At 37.9% G+C, this 17,772-nt stretch overlaps 1 protein-coding gene across 1 annotated transcript in view; it reads left to right on the top strand.

The window, feature by feature from the left end:
* Window positions 1-17,772, top strand: part of PTK2 (protein tyrosine kinase 2) — a 188,532-nt gene that overhangs the window by 39,016 nt on the left and 131,744 nt on the right. Inside the window, exon 2 of the mRNA XM_063407212.1 lies at window positions 781-807. The gene's annotated coding sequence lies outside the window, so the exon portion shown is untranslated. The remainder of the gene's footprint in view (window positions 1-780; window positions 808-17,772) is intronic.

Consider the following 17,772-nt stretch of genomic DNA (forward strand, 5'->3'; position numbering starts at 1 on the left):
TGATGTGTGTCCCCAGTCCATGTCCTTACAGACTTGAGTAATTCTTTCTTTCTAGCTCTTTGTGAGTTCTAGTTTCTACTCTGAACTCTGATGTGCACCTCAGTCATGATGATGTGCACTGAGGTGTCAATAGAAAAGCAGGCAGGAACAATATAATGGCTTACAGTTGAATATAATGTATATTTTTTTACTGTATAATTTTTAATATGTTTATTTAGACTCTGAGATAGTGGCCATTGACTCAAGACAGCCTTAGCATTTCCTATAAAAATGTTCAGCAAGTGTGTCTAATGTGACTTGGTGACAAAAATCAGTGTCCTTTCTTTTAATATTATTTCTTGTGTTCTATGCTTATCTGCTTGCAAGCTTGGCTACTTCTCTAAAGATTTAAGAATAAAGAAAACATTCTGCAGAATTTTCTTCATTTGCAAAGACTATCCCTGACACTTTGAGCTCTGAAATTCTGCAGGTGATGATTGTGAATTTTGTGTGTAACACTTCATTTGTGTGTAGTGACCTGTATTCTGCTGCAGTAATTACATTGCCTTCAGTTTAGTCTTTGTCCTTCAGTTAGGTGAGCAAAGCATAATCCTGTTAATGAACAGGGTGAGACAAGGAAAATGCTTTTGATTTGCATGTGGCATTCCTGGCAGCCAGCAAATGGCTTCAGATAATGTGCTTTATTAAACAAGTATGGCCTTGCAGAACAATTATGAGGCCAATGCAACTGTAGAGTTATTATTTTTTTCTGTTTCTAAATTTATTTCTTTATTGTTACAGATATTTCAAGACTTCCCTTGCCAGCAGGTAAGTTCTCTTTTTTTCCAGTTATGTCTTGATGTGACAGCAGGCAGCTTTTAAGGGCTTGCTTACAATACAGTCATGCTTTTATATAATCAGAATATAAGTTCTTACTGCCACTGTCATGATACTTAGTCATGTGGGGATCTGAGGTCAAAACAAAGCCTGTTGAGGTACAGATTTCCTTCCATTTAAATGGTGTATTTTGACAAGGGGAGGAGGTAACTGAGGTGTATTTCAAGGCAGTTGTTAAATATATGTGAGATAGTTCATGCTTGAAGTGACTCCCCACAACGTGGGATACAGTGGCAGGGGAGCAGATTAGGAGCAGCACAAATGGCATTGGGGTGGTTCAGAGGGACAGAGTGCAAGGAGATGGGGTTGGGGTTTTTTGGGTGAAGGAATCTCCCTGGGTTATAACAGGAAAGGTGACAATGGCTGCAGTCACAGGTGACCTCTGTCCGAGCTGCTCTGTTGGGCTCTTCTATCAACGGTGTTTGGAAATTAAAAAACAAACTCTAAATCTAAAATTAGACAACAACACCCCCCAAAACAGGGACCCCACCAAAAAAACCCAACCCTGCTGACCTGATTTTTAAAAATAGCATTTTTTGTTTATCGTTTTTACATTTGGCCTTGAACAAAGTTTTAAAATTCGTGCATTGGTTTGTGCTGTGGGCTGGAGTTGTGATGCAGAGCTCAGAGTGAGGATGTCTCTGTTCCATGGCAGGTAGAATTTGTCCATCTATTCCCTGTTTGTGAATTCTGGAATCCTGATTGGAGTGGACTTTCACTCCTGATTGTTTAAGGGATTGGATATTTGCTGTTAGGCCTGCTGCCTTTTATCCTTGCCCTCTGCCTTGGTGATTTTGCTTAAGTATCCATTCTTTCATTTCTTCTTGCTGGTATTAACACCTGCTCTGAAGACAGCTGCTCTTTCCTGTTGGAATCAAATGGCAATTTCTGTTAAAAGCTTGATAACAGATATTGTAGTATTTTCCACAACAACATCAGAGCAGTTCTTCTGAAAAAAACCCCCATGTTTTCTTGAAGCAGTGAAGAGAAGTTTAAATGTGTTTTAAAGTTTTCTTTTCAGGATGACATCTTTAAAATGATTTTGAATGCTGAGAGTGGTTGTCAAGCAGGCTCTTACGGAAAATATTGGAAAATAAATACCTGGTGTTTGGGTCAGGCTGATAGGAAGATAAGGATTGTTGTTAAGTTTTTTTTCTGCAGCTTCTAGGACAAGGATGTGTGATGAAACTTTTTCTGAGTTTATATTTGGGACTTGAAGAGTTTGGCTGGTGTGAATCTGAGTCACAATGAGATTATTCTTTTCAATTTGAGTCTGTGTGTGGGAGTGTCCTAATTGTACTCCTTAGCTGTGTCTTGCAAGTACTGATAGAGGGCAGAAGTTTTCCCAGGATTTTCAGAGGATGAGCTTTTCCCACGGCATGACAAGAGGCTTTTATAGAGGATATAAAAACTACACACCGTGGCTTACCTGTAGCAGAGATGTGGCAGCACCTCCTGGTAAGGAAACTTGTTTTAAAAAACTGCTTAAAATATTGCCAGAAGGGAAGGCTGGAGTCTCACAGAGGCCTGAATTGTCCTGTGGTGTTACAGTATTTTTATTAATGACCATGGAAATGGACTTGATTTGTCTTTATCTGCCAGTAACACCAACACAAAAAGAGTTATGAGCACACTGGATGATGTGATTAAAATTCAAAAGAAATTTGATAAATTGGAAAAGCAGCCTGGATAAAAGATAGAATATAATTGAATAAAGATGAGGTTCTGCATTCAGATGGGAAGTTTTAATCATCAGAACTCATCTTTGCAATAAATAATGGTATTTTCTTATTTTGATTTTTAAAGAACTTTTTTCTCCTGAGTGCCACTTTCAGCAGTGGACAATAGATGTCACTAGAAATGTTCTCACTTTTGCCACCTGGTTTTAGTGCTCTAAATTTTCATCATAATGTAGTGAGGGGGGGCTTTTGCAGTGGTGGAGACTTTGCAGTAAGGAGACTACCTCAGGTGTCTACTTTATTGTAGCATCTTGTTTGAGGTTGGATTATACATACATTTGGTATGGTCAGTGGTATATCAAGGTCATCCAGAACACTTATTTCATAGCAAAGCCTTGTAAAGAAGGATTGTTTCTGTGCTGGAGAATGCATTAGTTGATGAGATCATTAGTTAAATCATTACTCAGGAGAGTTATCCTGAATTAATCTGTATCACTGCTTTGAAGTTCATGGCTAACTTGGGTTTCTAATGCCTTGTAATCGAGGCCATGGAGATGAGCATAGAGAATTTTTGGAATGTGATCCAGGAGGGGCTTGGAGAACAATTTGTTAAAATATAATATTTTTGAAAGTGAGTAGAGAACACAATTCTCCTGTCTGTAAGTGAAGTTCTCTTGCAACACAAATGTGTTCACAGCATGCCTGGGGGTCATGAAAGATTGGTTTCCTCTGGTTTCCTCAGTTAAACTTTATGTTGACACTGTTGGGATTAAAAACAATCCCTCCTGGATTTTAGATAGTCTCTCCCTGAATTTAAAACAGTGCTAGCATCTGTGGGATGTAGGTGACTTTTTCCAAGAGCTGGTCCTTTGTCTCCTGGTCCTGCAGTGCAAATATGTCTTCATTACCAGAATCAACAAATAGTAAGGAAGCAAGAAACTCTATTAAACAACTAGAGGAAAATAAAGACAAATATAAGCAACAAGCATATACTGGATTTTTGGTTTAAAATTCAGTAAAGCTTTATGCCAAGACTGAATCTCAGGTACAGTTGCTTGTTCTTGATGACTCCTCCAGGTAATATCTGGTGAATCAAATAAAATCTTGCTGACTCCTGACATAAATTGTCAAAAAATTAATAGGAAATACACATCTTTTGCCTAGTTCTAATTTCAGATATATACAGCATATTTGAAGTCTGATGCTTTTGTGTTCACTTTTTGCTGTATAATGTACAATTTAGGTAAGCACCATTTGCACACTGTCATTGTTATCTGGAAATATGAAATGGTTTTGTAACTATTTTTATTTCTAAGTCCTCATTTAGGACAAAAAAAAAAAAAAAAAAAAAGAAAGAAAAAGTTACACAATTTCAGCTCAACCTAAAGATGTTTCTGAATTAAAGGCATGTCCTCATTCAGTCTGTTGGTGTGTTTGGCCTTGCTGCTTACACAGGGCCTGCACATGATCCAATTAATGAAAACAGATTAATCTCCTGGCACTTTCCATAGCCTTGGAACAACCTCCTGCTTCCCCTTCCTCTTACCCACTGGGCAGGAGGGGGGGTGTTTAATGCTGTGCTGTGTAATGGATATTCCTCACCCCAAACCTCCACCTGCCTGTGTGATTTACTTAAATGCAGCAACTAGAATTCCAAAAGCCCCAAAGGGTTGGGTACTTCCTATGATGTTAAAAGATGGAAAATTAAAAATCAGTGGAGGTATTGCCAGAGTTGCAGTAGGCAAGAATTGACAGAATTGAGGTTATGCAGGATTCTTAAAATAAATGTTCACATGTATTACAGAGGGTAATAAATTATGCAACGATTATTCATGCAGCTGAGAATAAACTCAGTAGCATGAGCAGAGAATTGTTGTTAATATCCCTGCTTAAAGGGGGGGGGAACGTAACCAACTGTGTAGGGAGAAGGAAAAAAAGTACAAAATAGTGGCTTTTTGATTTGTCACTTCAGTTTTAAGTAAGAATTAAATACAAGCTGCACTAAGACTGAACAGTTCCTTGTATTTCAGAATGCCTGGCGTAGTAGTGCAGAGATTACAGAAGGAAACCTGCACTTTTTCTCTAAATGTTGTATTTTCAGTAATCCCTTCAAAAATTGGGCATTTTTTTCTTCTAGGAATCTTTTCTAGGAATCAGAATTCTGATTTTTATTCAACTATAAACTTAATTTTCATATGTTTGTAATGGCTTGGGTTGGGAAAATTTCATTTGTGTGATGAGTATGGAACTGAAAACATTGTAATTTATGCAATACTGGTGCTGTCAATTGAGAATAGCTGCTTGCATGCCTTGTACAGCTCTAGAAATGTGAGAGGACTTTTCTTTTGATGCAGATATGGCCTGTAGTTTAAATTCTTTTCACTACTAGAAAGGCAGGTGTTATTTCTACATTTCCAAATTACCTATCACGAAACTGCTATTACTACTGGATGATGTTATTGCTGACAAAGCTTAACTGTCACTTGGAAGAAGTTTCTCTTGTTATTTGTGCATTAAATCTTCCTATTTTAGAATTTTGTTGAGTAGTTTTAATAGGTTAATCATCTATACCTCATAAAATGCATTTTCCTGATGTTATATACCTCTGATATTAGGACAAGCAATGTATTTATCCTTTGTAAACTGTCACTGTTGAATATCTCATTTTTTGTGTTGAAGGCTTGGCAAAGTGACAGCTTAGACCTTGACATGAGATCTGTGTATTTGCCAACCTTTCCAGTGAAATTTCTTGGCTTATTTTGGCTGTGCTTTTGCCACTGCCTTCTTCCCTGCATTCCCATCCATATTTTATTGCTAATTGCACACACAGGGCAAGAGCAACAGGATGATTTGGTAAGAAAAACATTTTTACCAGTGAGGCTGGCCTGTGTAGTAATATTGAGGGGATGGGATATATTAAACACCTGAAGTTTAAGTTAGTTAAAGCTAAATTGTAGTGTTTTTCCTTCAGAAATTTGAGCCTGACAGTTTCCAGGCCGTGTCTGTCCATTTATTCAGTGCATAACTTCACCAATTTGTCTATTATGGTGCTGTCATAGGGGACAGTGTCAAAAGTCATGCTGAAGTTAAGAGGAATGACAACTCTTCATCTGCCAAGCTTGGATTTTAATCAAAGAGGTTCATTAGGTTGATCAGGGATGTTTTCCCTTTCATAAATCCTTGCTGACTATTTTTAATCACCTTATTGTTCTCATTTGTTTAGAATGGCTTCCAGTGTTGTTACTTCCATCACTTTTTGCCAGTAATGGAGGTAAGGGTGACCAGCCTTACTCATCCAGACCCCCCCTCTTCAAGTTCCATTTGCTTTTTTCCAGCTGTCAGGAGCCTCCCCCATTTGCCAGGGCAGCCTGTGAAATGATTTATAGTTAAGAAACTTGCCCTGACTGCAGAACATTGTTTTTCTGGGAGTGTCTGCAGAGATAGAGGGAAAAAGGAGGAGAGGGAGTAGAAGAAAAGAAGCTTCAATATAGAGAATTGAGACTAGTAAAAAAAAAATATCAGGACATAAACCAGGTGTATTGGGAATTATGTGGTACCCGTGGTATCTGCTCTAGACTGATTTTATGCTCAAAGAAAGTGAAATTTGATATATTGGTCACTTCATGGGACTATGACATGATTGCATGAGGAGGCAGGGAGTAAGATTTGATGACATGAAAGATCCTTCGAGTCCTCTGTCCCCTGCCCCTATGAATCTTAACAAGATGGATCAATAAAGTCTGACACTTCAAAATAAACAAAATAAAACAAAAAACCAGCAGTTCAGCACATTCCCCTATCATTTCTTGTAGTTCTGCCTCCCGTGGTGTTGGAGACATCCACACTGCTGTGAGGATTGTTCTTGCTTGTTTCTGGGCAGTCACGTCAAAGTGGAAAAATTCCAGTAATCAAGGGTACATCTTGCAAATGTACCAATTGAATGTATAGGATCTAAGATATTTTTCTTTGTTTTAATTAATTTCTCATTTAGAACAAAAGGAAAATTTTTCTCTGCTTCCTTAGAAATTTTGGTATTACAAATGACGTCTTTAGGAATTAAGCTGCTTGGAGGGATAAGGGTACTTTTCTGAGGGAAAATTGTTCTACTTCTTTTTGCAAGTGGCAGAAAAAGGTGTGGCTGCTCCACCCTGGGTAACCTGAAATATCCTGAATTACAGTTATGCAGTTCAGCTTTGAAAGAAGTCACCTGCACTCTTTATTCTTTTAGATAGTGTATGTGATTTTATTCCTAGTTTGGAAAGTTTGTTTTAGAAATAATAAGATGATATTTATTTTCTTGCTGAGGATGTTGGACAAGAAAATTGAGCCTCAGTGACATGTGGGCACCTGGTGACAGGTCCTCAGCCAGGTTTACCACAGAGAGATTTGTCAGTTTTCTATCTGAGAGGTGGCTAATTATTTCTCTTGTGTAATTAAGGGTGCAAGGAGTGGGGATCATTCAGTGCTTTATTTTAAACATACTAACAGTTGGCATTCTTCTTTAAAAAAAAAAAAAAAAAAGTCAAGTTACAGAGCTTTTGGCCAAAATATAAAAGAAAAAAACCTTGAAAATTCTTAGGGGTTTATTTTTTTGTGGGGGGGAAAAGGGACACCTCGGACAGAAACTATTGAATCTGAACTACAGATTTTTGTTGGTACAATATCAGAGGAATTGCAGCGGAACTTAGAGCTCTGTACTACATGCTGTCAAAAAATAAATAACTTGTAGTAATGTTTTGCTTGGAACAGGATGCTTATGTATTCTGAGAAGATGTTTACCTGTTTTGGTGTCAGAGGAATACAGAGCAAAAATGGTTCCTTGTGGGTTCTGTGCCATTAAATATGGATGGATCAATTAAAAATGGGTGGATATGCAGGACTGGCAGTTCATACTCAGCTGAGGCATTCCCTGAGTGAGGAAGGTTCATTGCACTCTGTACAGCCACATGGATGTTCTTGCTGGCAAACTGGCTGCTGGTGGATGTGCAGAAGCAGCTGGAGGGATGTTGGCAAGGGTTATTCAAATTATTTACTTGGAGATCTGAATTAAAATTTTGTCTGGATTTTCAAAGTTACAAAAATGGGACATTGTGTGGTTGGACATTTTAAAAGGATTTTTAAATGATTTTTGATAAGTGGTTAGGAGTTTCAGGATTTTTTTTTACTTTTGTCCTAGAGGGTTTTCTTGGTTTGTAAAAGTTTTTGTATAGGCAAGGCAGGGGATGTGTATCTGCTAAGAGTGATTGGAGAATTAATCTATCATCATTTACAGGAGAAAAAACAAATCCAAGAACAGAGCCAGCCTCACACATGGAGGGCAGTGTGCTATAATCAGGGCATGAGGATATTTGGAATGAGATTGTGCTGCTCCTTTACAGCAGAAAACCTTCAGTGGCAGTCACTGAAAATGTTTTGTTCTGGTGCAGAATTACTTCAGGAGAAGATGAAATTTAGCAAACTGAAGAGTCCATTAATCATGGTTGCTAAATATGTGTTCTCTAGTCTGTTCTGCTGATGGCCATGATGCATTCACTGTTTTTAAACAACTGTTCCACAGAAAGTGCAGCTTCTGTGAATCTCTGTAACCCCTTGCTGTAGTGTTGGAGTGTGTTACTACCCAGGGTCTTCATAACAACAGCTATGGAGTAAAGGAAGGGTGGGGATAACAGTGTGACTGAAGGAATCTGAATATCAAGCTGGATCTTGTGTAGTTTGCTTATAAAAATGTTAGTTATTAGTGTGTGTTTTGTTCTGCAAGACCTGGGAGTGGCTTGGGATCTTCTCCCAAAATACACATGAGCTTGTTTGAAGAGGAACATCACTGACTACAGTGAACCAAGAGGAAAAACATTGCATAGTGAACTTTAATCAACTGTTTTGTTGTAAGTTACGCCTAAAGTGACCGTAAATAAAGGATTATATGATATTTCCTTTAGTTTATTTTTACATCCTTGACAGGTTTTAATGTAAAGTTTGAATGCTTTCCTTATATCCTTAGCTTGTAACTTATTTGTGCTGGCTTTGTTTGTGCAGCAAAGACTGGGAAAAGGAAGTAATAACAAAATTGATACCTATGGCTCCCCCCTTCCCTTTTTGATTTTCAGGTGAAAATATTACACTTAATATTTAAAATAAGAACATATTTAAGAAAATATCCCATCACCTCATGATAGATGTGATGCGTCTTTCAGGCCTTTTTACCTAGGGATCACTAATTTGAATATGAAAAACTGCAAGAAATTATTTTGTTAGATATAAAACTGATGTTCTTCAGGTTTTCACCCTTCAGGAAGGGTGAAACTTAACTACAACAAAGTCTGTTCTTGTAGCAAGTACATTTTTCCTCAGGACTTCACTCTGATGAAGGGTGAGGATAACAGAAGAGGGCTATTAAATGCCTGTGCTTCCATTAGTGGGCTTGAATTACACTTGAGATGGATGTGAAACTTCTTAAGAAATTCTTACATTGTTTAACTCTGGCACAAAGATGTCTTCCAGATTACATCTTTGTGCACTAATTATTCCTTTAAGAAGATCTTTAAAGTTTCTAGTTATTGTCCACTCGGATAACTTACTGGAATGGTTTCACATGGTTTGGTTTTTTTTTTTCCATGGCAATCTGGGAGAGTTATCTGTGATAACTTTCTGTGAAAGGCTTAATACAGAGAAATACTGTAACTGTATTTCCAGGATTAACAGACTTTATCTTGTGATTCACTTTATTTTGACATGTCTTAGTGAAGCAAATTTTCATGGGTTTGAAGAGCAGCTGAACTATGATCTCTGATCTCCACTGCAGATCTCTTCTGTGGTGACAGTGACAGGACCCAAGGGGATGGGCTGAAGCTGTGTCAGGGGAGGTTTAGGTTGGATATTAGGAAAAGGTCAGAATGCTACTTAGGCCTTTAGTCCCAGTAAAAAATTATTGATGATTATTATTGAAATTTATTTAATTATTGAAATTTAATAGGATTTATTGTTGAAATTCCTGCTGACTATTTCCTGGTCATCTATGTGCCCTCCAAGAGGTGGAGTAAAAGGTATTATTGAAACTTTTGTATTGAGGCTTTGGATAGAAAAGGGTGAGGGAGCCAAATGACACAGTGAGGTGCTAGAGGTAGAGAATACCACTGAGGTTCTGGAATCATCAGTAACATAATTATTGGGATATTTATATAGAACTTCTAAAAGTAGACTATTAAGTAGAAATTGTAAGGACATTGATCAGGCTTTGTCTAATTACCTGTGTCCTTTAAAACTTGAGGGGTGACGCAGTTCTGTCCTACCCCAAGGCTGACATGACTTAAGTTATTCTTTGAAGATATTTAACATATTAAGATGACAGTTTCACATCATCTTCTGCAATTTAAAAATTCTTACTATGCATTTATTTCAGGGTCTTTGAACTTCTCTACTTCCAGTTTAAGTTTATGACAGTTCTTCATGTCCGTGTGGCAGGACAAGGTTTATATTCTGCCTCTGTTTATGCAGTCACTGGTATTTTTTTGTCCTGGTCTCATGTTCACTTAAAAGCTTTAGTATTGAGTTTTGAAATGCATCAAATGGGATTGTAGAGAGAAGTACCAGAGGCTTTTTTGCAAGTTCTGCAGCTCAGAACTGCACAAGAGATGAGCTCTTGGCCTTGTCAGATGCTGTTACATGCTGACAATGTTGGCCCTGTGATGTTTGGTAAAGTAGGTCATTCAGGCTGCCATCAGAAAGGGGTTTTTTTTTGTTTGTTTTTTGATGTTTTGTTTACCATCTGAAGACATAGGATACTTATTTAGTACTTCCTCAGATCTGAAGAGCTGTGCCCAAACATCTCTTTCCCAGCTGTATCAGTTGGTTTTGTACATCTTGGTCTTGCCTACTTTTCATTTTTATATCAGCATTCTTGCACACCTTGCTCAAGTCACTGGGTAAAGCTTGCTGCACTTAAAGCTCAGCTGAGTTTGGAGCTACAGAGTTTTGGAGCTGCATTGGTCTGCTCATCAATTTACTGCCATGAATGGATGGAGAGAGGGGACATGTGCTGCCTTTGACACACTGGATGCTGTTCCATCCTGGAACACCTAGAACTCCACTAATTTGAGCTGCATTTGGTGGTGAGCTCCTGGAAGCCTTTTTCAAAATGAAGCACCAAGTTCTTGTGTTTCTGAGCTCTTTGATACCACTCCACAGGCATTTTCTTAGGTAAACAGAACTTGTTCAGCAGAACTGTGCACTCTTGTGTAATTGGAGGAGCAAATGAGGCTATTTAAGGTGGTGGATTTTGCATTGAATAAAAGATTTTGTGTTAGCTGAGGATGACCTTTGATTGCCTGTAACAGCATAAACTGACTGCCTGAGGAGCTGCTCCTTGGAAGTTTATTGCTGGTCTCATGAAGCACCGATTTAGCTGAAAGCTCCTGAAAAGTGAATTTCCCTTCTTGGTACAAAATAGGAAGAGGTGTTGATTAAAGTGAATAGGAATTGAATTTTCTATGTCTTAGAGGCTGAGCTGCACCTGGCCTCTAATAGAGGTTCTCCTAAACAAAGCATCAAATTATTTTTTGGAATTTTTCAATCCAAATTTTGCTAATTACAGAGGGAAAGGGACATTTGTGCCTATTTAACAATATTTTCTTATTTTTAAAAATATGCTTTTCTTTGCTTGATAGCTCAGGCACTGAATTTGCTTGGTAATAGAGCAGCCTTAGTGCTTGTGTTATAAAACTTTAAAAAGATGTTCTGTAAAAATTAATAATTAATTTTTAATTTTCTGCTTTCTTAGACTTGAAGGGTATCAGCACTGGCTTGTTGATTTATTCTGTGACTCTGGAATTTTAAACTTAAATAGCTCTTTGTTTTAGCCTATAAGAGTTTGTTTATACATAAGGGATTTATGCTATGCTCATCCTTCACTAAGAAATATGATATGAACTGTTCCACCAGTGTGTTTTCATATATAAATGGAATAATACTGCATTATTTTGAGGTCATGGATTACTGCTTTATTCAGTTTGTAATTGCATTTAATATCCTGGGAGTCTGAGGAGTTGCTGATGTTGTATCTGTGGTTTATGTAACACTGGGAGTCAGATTCAACTTTTTTCTAAAAAGATGTTTGCAACTAAAACTGTTTTGATGAGCTGTTATTTTAACTTTGTATTTGGCATCTGGAGGAGAAGCAGGACAAGGAAGACACTTTCAGGTGACACAATTTCTGGTAAATAACTGGGCCCTACGTGGCTGCACAGCTTCTTTACTTTCTTTTGTTTAATTGGTTCTTAGATGAGAGAGAAAGCAGCCCAGATACAACGAGACACTGAAGAGATTTGCTGACCCATAAGCAACTTGATTTTCCTATATCCCCCTTAGAAGATGTGGCTAATTATTTCTGGGTTACCCTTGAATTGATAAAGGTGGATTTTAAGAAACATCTGTAAGGTCAACTGACCCACTCATGGATCCCCTCCACTGAACAAAATAATCCTCACAGAAAGCAATTCCTTTAAACAGCATCAAAGAGTTGGGGTCCTTCCCCTTCAGATACCTTCTACTATATTTACCTCTTAAATGGAAGGTTCTTGCCATAAAAAAGGAAAGTTTTATAAGGTCAAGAAAAGTTCTGGTGACTGTTTGGATTGCTTTGTCTCGCTCCTTCAGTCACCCCACGTCAGAGGCTGAAGATCTGCAATGCAAATTGAAAAGCACAGTGAATCTGTCACAGACCAAAATGATCAGATTTGTATATATATAAATAAGGAATGGCATGTGTAGGATTCACTTTTTCTCTTTTTTTCACCTCTTCTCTCCAGGTCTGCATGAAGCAGATTTTAGCTTTAAGCAATGGAATAATGAATGAACTTCTCAAAGATGTTTAGAGGATAGAAATGGTTTTGTTGGGTGGATTTTATTGTAAATGGCCTAGAACAAGAAGAAACAGATTTTTGACTCAGTGTCCTAAGGAGTAATTTTAAACCTTTTTCAGCTTTCATAGCCTTGACTTTATCCTTCTCTTCAGTAAAGCCTTCAAAAAGTAAATGGAAGGAAGTGGGAGAAGATGAGCAGCTTAGTCCACCCACAAGGAAATCTGCTACAACTTTCATGCCTGAAAACTAATACAACCCATATGGGTTTAAAAAATGGCTAGTCCTTATTTATGGAATAATAAAAATAAAATTAACTTAGTTGCCCTTTTAACATCTGTTGTCTTAACAGCAAAGGCTGGGAGGCAGCATTGCTGCCTGCTCTGCTGCACAGCATCACAGGAACTCTTGGGAAGGGGAGGTATGGGAAACCTCATTATCACTGCATTCCTCCTGCTCTCTCCCAACACCCTGATCTGTTTTCCCCACCTCACTACTACCAATAAATTAGGATTTCAAAACAAAACCAGTGAATTCCGTCTACTACTATTTTAAAATGTAGCTCAAATGACCATAAGGGTAAACAGGTGATAATGGTTCAGAAGGTGACAAAGTGTTTTATTAAAATACTGTACTTTTTGGGAATACCCAAGATTGTCCTACTATTAAGTCCATCAAGTGGGGAAATCTAACAATAAATTCAGTATTGGACTGACTTTTTGCCAGCAGACTGTCCTAAGCAGAGATCCTCAGCAGTTTATATTCTAGAATGAGTTTATGTAAGTGCTCTCTATCTTTCTTCTTCAGGAGAAAAATGGCTAATGTAGTCTGGAGCATGGAATTAAGAGTTTGCTCATATTGCAAGGTTGAAAATGAATTCACAGAGGTGATGCTGCTTCTCACTTGTGCTGAATCATTTCTGCTGAAAAACTGGGCTAGGATTTTGACACTTTAGGTAAAATACAATTTTTCTTTCAGTTCTGCCTGTCAGGATGCTCATAGTTAAATAAGAAAGACCATCTCTGGTGGCATGATGATGATGATGATGATGGAGCTTCTCAGTCTCCAGACACCATCACCCTGTTCTCCTCTGGGCCCTTTGGCAGGGGGTGTTCAGGAGGAGGCTGAGCTAGAGAAGGTGTGGGTGGAGCAGAATCCAGATAATCCAAGATAGATTTCCAAAACAGTCTTAGCAAACCTGAGTTTAGAGTAAGTTAGAGGTCAGGAGTTGTTGTTTTGAATTAATTATAATGCACTATTTTTCAGTAGTTTCTTTGAACAAAGATGATTTTTGTTTGACTTTGGCTAAGAGGAAAGTTAGAGTAGATAATATTTTCCACTCTTAAATAATGTATACATTCAAAGAATAATTAGAATATTTAGAAAAATCTCACACTAAGAACTAACTTGAGGGAATGAAGATGAAAGAAGGTTACACTGCAGTTAAGAGTGTCTGGACAGAGTGTCTGTTTGGGGAATTCTGGATACTAACATGAAGAAGCAAATTAATTTGGATGCGGAAGATTGTCATTTGATCAATAAACATGTTTTAATTTTTAGAACATTCATCAGGCACTCTCAGTTTACAGGCTGCAGTTGTCACAGTAGAAAGCATTTTTGCTTTACCAAAAAAATCCTGCACTTTTTCTAAGGGTAAACTTTGAAAACTTTCTCCATCAGCAAGATGAATGCAATGAACTCTTCTTCCATCTCCTGCATGAATATGCAGATCTCCTTCAAAACAATGCCTTTGTTCTTCAGCTTCTAGTAATTACTAAAGTGATAAACAGTAGACCATGACTAGGACTAGGAATTACTGAGTGCAAAATAATAATAAGCATCCCCATCATTATCATAGAATGGTTTAGGTTGGAAGGGACCTTCAAGATCATCTAATTCCCACTGCCCTGTTAGGAACAGAGTTACTTTATATCAGACCAGGCTGCTCAAAGCTCCATCCAGCCTGGCCTTGAACATTTACAGGGATGGGTATCCACAATTTCTCACCATCTTCACAGTGAAGAATATTTTCCTAATTCTTAGTTTAAACACATATTCTTTCGGTTCAAAGCCATTCCTCCTTGTCCTATCACCATGTGCCCTTGTCAAAAGTCCCTTTCCAAGCCCTGGAAGAGGCTCTGAGGTCTTCCTGGAGCCTTCTCCAGCCTGAACATTCCCCACTAGAGAGTCTTCTGTCTTCCTGTCTCCAGAGCTCCTCCAGCCCTAATGCTGATGTCATTGCTGTGCTCTGGCTGTAGCTCTTCATTTTTGTTATAAAAAATGAAGGGGCTGCTCTTTTCTCCCTTGGAGCAGATCTTTCCACCAAGGGAGAAAAGGTATGGTGGCTGAGGTGTTGCAGAAGATGAACTGAAAAGCAAATTTCTGTTCTGCTCCCCCACACTGCTGTGGTACTGGTATCTGTGTGTTTTTTTCACAGTTTCTAAATCCTGAGTTCAGTTTGGTTTCTCAGGACAATACTTGGACAAGTATTCTCTGTTTGGTTGTGTCCTGGTCCCCTTTCTAACAATGCTCCAACTTGCCAGCCAGTTTGATCCAAATTTGATGAGTAGAGATATTAACTGATGTGAAATAAGTTGAATAGCAGAGAATTCTTAATGAGCCATTTACTGTGGGAGAAACTTGGTCAGTTCTGTGCTGATGAGATTTCTGAGACACTCCAGGAGCTCCGGTTCTGGGCAGAACTGTGGAGAAACTCAAGGTTTGCCAGTTTGTCTGATTGGCCTTTTACATCTTTATTTTTGTTTGGATAAGTGTGAGTGGAAAAAAATTAAGCAACCTTTTATATGGCTCACAATTTTAAAGCCCAAACCCCTATTGTTTAACCCTTTGTTCCCCAAAGCTGTGTGGTTTTTGAAGGTGACATCAATAGGAGACAGGCTCAGCACCGTGAGGAAAATTAAAAAAACGAAATACCTTGATAAAATTTAAAAAATGCTTCTGACTTTTTTCCTCCCCTCTTGCTTTCCCAAATCTGATGCTGATAATCAGTAGTCTTTAAAAGCAGGCTGAAATTGAGCAACCAAAATCACAGTCACAGCAAAAAAGTCTTAACTTGAATTTCCTTGGGGCAAAATGCCATTTCTTAGCCAACCTTGGCCTGTCTGTTGTTATTGGTGTAGTATGAGCTTTTTTTCTGGTTAGAATGTGTGCTTCAAGAAAATGGCCAGTGCTTCTACATGTTCTTAGTAAAATGTTACGAATTCTTTTTTTTGTAATAATTTTTTTTAGGTTTTTCTTTCACAGCTGTTACCGTCATCACTTACACAGAGTCTACTATGCAGATACTATCAGTGTGAGTCAGCAAATGCGTCTTGCACAACAAGAACCAACACTCCTGTTCCACAGCCCTAATATCTGACAGATGTTTCTTACCTCAGTAGATGCTATAATCTGATTGGCATTACTTGAAACAGATCACTTTACATAAATGCTACTCAGATACCTACTTGATGAGCAGTATTTATAAAATGTTGTAAATACTCAATATTAAGTATATTGGAGATGTATTTAACTTCGCAAGTTTATTTTTTTACTTTGTGCCATGTCTGCTGCTCTATCCTTGCCTGCCTCCCTTGCTGCAACTTGGAATTTTGGGGTTTATTAATATCTTCAGAACATAATTTTTATGCTTTTGGCCTTTTTTTTTTTTTTGTGCAGAAAAAGATGATCATGTTACTTGAAAGAAGAGAACGAGCATATGTCTACTGTGTACTTCTTACAATGACAAATAAATATTAAGTAATTTTTAAAAAGCATCACAGAAACACTTGCTTTAAGTGGAAAAATACATAGAGTGTAAAATGTTGGCTAGCTTATAAAACTGAATTCAAAAAATTCTCATGCTATGAAGCACTTAGATTTTATTTTCATTTTGTAGTGTAATACAAAAACAAGAAGGTATGTCCTTGAGAAGAATGAATATAATACAGGTGTTTTATGAGCAGGCAGTATCTCTTGACACTTGGATTGATAATCTGTATTAACCTCATCTGTTAAAAGTGTAAAGAATAGAGAGTCCACACATTCTGTTTATTAAAAGTCTCCTTGGCAATGCACTTACCAGTTGATATTTATAGGGTTTTGTTTTCATGAATAAAATTTAATTTAGACCTTCCCCTTTTTACTTCTTGATATATTTTTATCTGCTTTTCTGGAAAACATTTTCTTTTTATGGAAGAAACAGATTTTTTAAAATATATTTTACACCCTAGAGCACAGATCAAACCAACTTAAGGAAAATGAAGGAGTATCTGGAGTTTTCCTTTTTCTAAGGAAACAAGTCTCTTGCTCAAGGTCACGGAGGGAGCCCATGGCAGAGCTGGATGTGTAAAAGCTTCCATGCCCTGCCAGCTGCAGCGTGAACCAGAGAGGCATTGAGCCTCTTTGTGTCCCCTCTGTACCCACACAACTACAATAATTGGGGTTTAAATATTACTGTAGCATGTTTTGTTTTATTATTGAAGGTAAATACAAGCGACCTTGTCGCTAGAAGCATTTGTCTGTCTGAGTAGCACTGAGGGGCTTGGAAAACTTTGTGGTGGGGGGAGGAAGGCACCCAGGCATGTCTTCAGTTCCCTTTGGCTTTCTTCAGCCCCAGAAAGAGCTTTGTGCCTGAGCAGTGATGCAGAACATCTGATGGGCCTGGTTGTGGCCTAATCTCTCCCTCTCTCTTTTTTTTTTTCCAGTGAATATTTTTTTTTCGTTTAAATAGAGAAGCAGACAATACTGAAATGCAGTTGCTGCTTCCTTTCTTATTTTTTTCTTTTTATCAAGAATTTTGACATACACCACTAATTCTGCAAGGCCAGTCAGTATATTGAGAAATGAGATGGCAGTAAAGAATGGTAATTAAACATATGCTGTAGACAAGTGCATGCTGCTACAAGTAGGCAGATAGGTTAAGTTGAAGGCTGCTGGCTTTAGATTAATTCCCTTTTGGTTCTAGTCTTGGATAAGCCTTACGCCTTACTGCTGAGGGCTGGGAGTGAGAAGAGATTACCGTGGAATATATAAAGAGCTTTAATGATAAGTGTGAGTCTTTTTCCTGTTGATTTTAATACGTGTTCCAGCTGAATCAGTTATTTATAATTTTTGTGAAACACTTTGCTGTGAGTAAAACGGATATTTGCTTTATATTCACATACACATTCTGCCTGGATGTGTGATTATTATAAACATAGTGGCTTTTGCAGTGTTTATACTCGCCAATTTAAAAGAAAACTGTTTGTAAGCAGTTTTGATGTTAAGTGCTGCGAAGTTAAGAAGAAACAAAGGCCGTTCACCATCTGGGGTGAATGTTTGAGGTGAGCTTTGCCTCCTGCTGAGGGGGCTGGCACTGAGCAAGG

The sequence above is a fragment of the Prinia subflava genome, chromosome 1 (genome assembly GCF_021018805.1).
Source record: "Prinia subflava isolate CZ2003 ecotype Zambia chromosome 1, Cam_Psub_1.2, whole genome shotgun sequence".
Taxonomy (NCBI): domain Eukaryota; kingdom Metazoa; phylum Chordata; class Aves; order Passeriformes; family Cisticolidae; genus Prinia; species Prinia subflava.